This window comes from Pinus tabuliformis, chromosome 9 (assembly GCF_031772625.1).
Source record: "Pinus tabuliformis cultivar Carrire ecotype Pingquan chromosome 9, CPIR1, whole genome shotgun sequence".
Taxonomy (NCBI): Eukaryota; Viridiplantae; Streptophyta; class Pinopsida; order Pinales; family Pinaceae; genus Pinus; species Pinus tabuliformis.
The window spans coordinates 695952336-695956570 of record NC_142307.1 but is presented as its reverse complement, the minus strand read 5'-3'; the positions used below and the strand labels follow the sequence as shown (position 1 = coordinate 695956570).

The window sequence follows — 4235 nt, the reverse complement described above, 5'->3', positions numbered from 1 at the left end:
ATTATACACATCTAAATATTAGGAGGAGGACACTATGCACCAAATTCTTTATGACATGGACACTGTCAACTAAGAACCAAATCTAACCAATCTAGGGCTAGAAGAGGCATAACATTATCACTTCCTTCATTTGATGCTATACATTGCAAAGTAGTTTGCAAATTTGAAGTTTTTTAAAGAAAATATATTAGTAAAGATAAAATAAAATAAAATTATAAATAAAATCATCTATAAAATAAAATTTCTACCATTTTTTTGTAAAAAATATATATATGCTAAGAGATGGATTACAAAAAAATGACCAAAATAAACCAAGGTGCGCATTAATTGGAGTAGAAACTAGCTTCGAGATATTAAGGTTATGTGGACTCTTTGTGAGAGAAGAGGATGAATACATTGCTTGTGCACACAAAAAACAGATGTTATTACCACAATAACTTATGCCCCATGTGGAGGAGAATAAAATAGATAAATATCATTGAGATAGTATTGGGAATTGAAAACCTTACCACCATTTGAGTGTAATATCCCTCCCATATACACATGAGTAGTTACTTGAATGAGAAGATGTAGTTGAATATGCCACTTTGACACTTAAAATGTGAAGTTGTGGCTAAGAATTAAACATTAGTTCATTGTCCTACATCATCCCTCTATTAGTGCAAGGATAGTAGTTGTTGTAAATAAGAAATAAAATATTTCTTTAAGAAATCCTCCCATGCCTTTAAAAGGCATGTTAATGCTTACTTCCATCGCCAATGACATGTGCATATTCTCTAGGATTTTTTAGAATCTTTGAAATAAAAACACTACAAGCATGTAGGTTCGCAATGCTTGGCAATTGCAATCTCACAAGGGAAATATTGATCTACATATGACTAAGTTGCTAAGTAATTTAGTGAGTCAAAGTACCTATTATCCAAAACCTAGAGTGGTAGTGCAAATGAAAAAATATTAAAACACATAAGAGAAATTTTGCAAGTGAATGAGGGAAAGATAAATACTTATATTATTAAGTTACTACATAACAAAGAGAAGACAAGGTGCCAATTATTCATTCAAATCCCACTCACATGATTAGATTTCGATGGTATTATTTTGTAACATGGCCAATGTTTGAAATTCATGGTAGTTAAGAGGAGATATAAAAAGAAATTCAACCAAGTTAAGGGTTGGTGTGGCCTAGGCTAGGTGTGACCCTTGAGTGATTTTGATGGTTTAGATGCCCTTAAGTCATGATTTATTAAACCACATGCTAGTTCCACAAGCCATGATCATGTTGATAAAAAAAACTATTCAAAATACAAGGTGGTGTAGCTACTCCCCGACAATTCAAAGTCCAAAGTGTCAACATGCAAAAGAACATCAATAAAGGAAGGTGCCATTATTTCTTTAATGTATTTTTACAATGATAGTTCAATTGTTGCTTATATTTATTTTCTTTGAATATGTTGTCATCAATGTTATTGGGCACTTGGCTACGCCTATGCCAATAAGTGTCCAATTCAAATCCCTATGGCCTAGATGCATAAGTATACAACATTATGTTTACTAGGGATGCCATCTACAAATGCGAGGAAGCATCCCTTATGTTCTCTAAGGAGATTTACTTCTCTGAAAATAATAGCAATAATAACGAAAAAATATAAGATTATTGCATATGTTAGGTTGTGATTTAATGTTTGGCATGGGGCACCACCATATAGACAACCCAAGTTCAAACCTCGACATATGCAAAACCAAGTTAAAACCTCAACATATGCAAAGCCATTTTGTGTATGTAAAGATAGACATGTATGTGTAAAAATATGTTAATTCCATATTATTATATGTTTCATTAGTTCAAAACACCCTAGCTTTCATGAAAAGAGATGAGAGGAGATGCTTACTACAACGTGTGACACCATTTAGAGTTCTATAAATGAGATAGTAGTAAAAATCCACCATCCAACTTAACTTTAACTATGATAGACCTGTCTTATATCTTAAAATCATACTTTTTATTTGGTTTACAATATACTTTTATAAAGTCTTGATAACAAATTTGTTGTTTATCGTTCATTTAAACTTGTGGTGAATGCAAGTTCAAGAAAGTATTGAACTCCTACCAACACATTTTACAAGTAAAATTTATTAACCCGATTCTAATAAGACCCCAATAGACACAAATATATTAATTTGGTAAATTTGAGGAAAGAAATTCAAACACCAAGCCGTATTGAATGTTACATTTCAACAACAATAATGCATTGGAAAGGATGCACTGTGTGTGACGTAGTGTTCCAATTTTTATGTAATTTTCTAGCAATAGATGGGAGATGGGAAATTTGTGTATCCTTTGTAACTAACATCATTCCATCCATGGTGACAAAATCAACTTTAAAATTTATAAAAGAAAATCTATACCACTGATGTGGTGGTAGAATTTTTGGAAGTTGTTGTCAGTCATTAGATATAAAGCAACTCAATGTTTTTATTAAGAGTTGTCCAACTTAAACCTATTATTATCTTATATGTTGTGATAAGTGATGAAGAAATGTATTTCTTTTATGAGAATTTTGTTTTCAAATATAAGTGGTTCCATGTCGTTGGCGAGCTATTGTTGCCCATAAATAATTGCCTGTTGGGGGTGAGAGGGGTGGCCAAGAGGCCTGCTTTGAAGACTGTGGTCAGCCATCCGCAGGCGCTCGATAATTTCCAGCAGTGCCTCACAACTTTTGGTTTGCAAGTGGAGGCAATGGACAACACTGCCAGTGTAGCTCATTTCGTAGCACAAAACCGCATAGATGACACGTCCATTATCGACAATGAGATTACAGGGCAGGAATATAGTCTTCAAGTGAAGGAATAAGATATACAAGATGATTCGTCGAATATCACTAAATTTTTCATTCTCAGCAAAAAGAGGAATAGCTCCCCTGTACTCATCGGGTCGAAGACCACGGTGGCCTTCTCTTTGAAAAAAGGAACATCGGGTCTGTTCAAGGCACTGCCGATATTCGCTATATAAAAGAGACAAAGATCGAGTCCCAACATATGTTTGAAAACCCATTGTGTGTGGTCATGAACAAAGAGAGTGACGATTCCAAGTGTTGCTTTGAGTATGTTTTCTTCATAGATTTAGAGGCGCCTAAAGCAGACGAGAATCCATGTAACATTTACAGAATTCTGGATTGTCTACAAAGGATTTCTAGTTTTGTGAGTGTGATATGAAGCTATTTCGCGATGTCCATCGTTTTTTAGCTCTCAACAAACAATTTCTTTATATCTTTGTTGTTATTGTTTGACAAGTTGCAAAGAAAACAAGCTTACGATCTAGCAGTAGGTGGCTCCATCGCCTTAATTTGCATCAATTAATTTTGATAGTGTGATAGTCTGTCACACTATTTGACCTAACCCTTGTTTCTCATGAGTCATAATGTGAATGTAAGGTATGAAATAGGGTTTCCGCCAATTTAATGAGATGTAGTCCATGAATGTCTAAGTACGTGTCGTAAGATTTTTTTCCCTGCAAATTCTATTCGCAGAGCTTATTCAAAAGTAACTTAATATGAAAATAAAATCATCAACCTGATGTGACCCATGTAATCTTAGCGTGTTCATCTATATAATGAGAAATAACATGTTTAGTCTTATGCCCAATTAAATTACAGAAAAACAAGTTAAAATATTATCCAAAAATACTAAATTTCAAAGTGTAAAGTTAAACTATGGAAACTTTACAAATTTGTTAGGTCAGCCCTAAATTAATATGGGTTTGACAAAAAACTCAATGCAATATCCTATAGCCCGTGACAGGGATAATAATACCCTCATTCAATTATCTCATTCTTGAAACTTACAAACTACTAATTTCGGTTCTAGTTTTCATGAAATGGTTAAATTGTTTGAAGATTCACTATTAATATTTAATTGTTGAGAAGGACTCGTTGATTTAGGACACTAGGGTTGTAGAATGGTCATATAACAAAGAACTATGGCCTTTTTTACAAATCTAAAGAATAGAACTACAATAACATGTTGTGTACATTTCATAGCAAGGGTCCACAACAAAAATCTTCTACATAGTTACATAGACACGTGGGTAAAAACATCATGACATACTCACACCAATACTTTAGTCACCTTATTGATACACTACGATCTATTCACACTAACATCCATAAATTGTGGGTAGAAACATTGTGAGATAATTGCACTAGCAACTTGATCACACAATCATTGCACTATGACAT

General features: G+C 33.5%; 1 pseudogene; it reads left to right on the top strand.

Moving 5' to 3' along the window:
- Window positions 1-2536: 2536 nt before the first annotated feature.
- On the top strand, window positions 2537-3243 carry LOC149150559 (arogenate dehydratase/prephenate dehydratase 6, chloroplastic-like; annotated as a pseudogene).
- The last annotated feature ends 992 nt before the right edge of the window (window positions 3244-4235 follow it).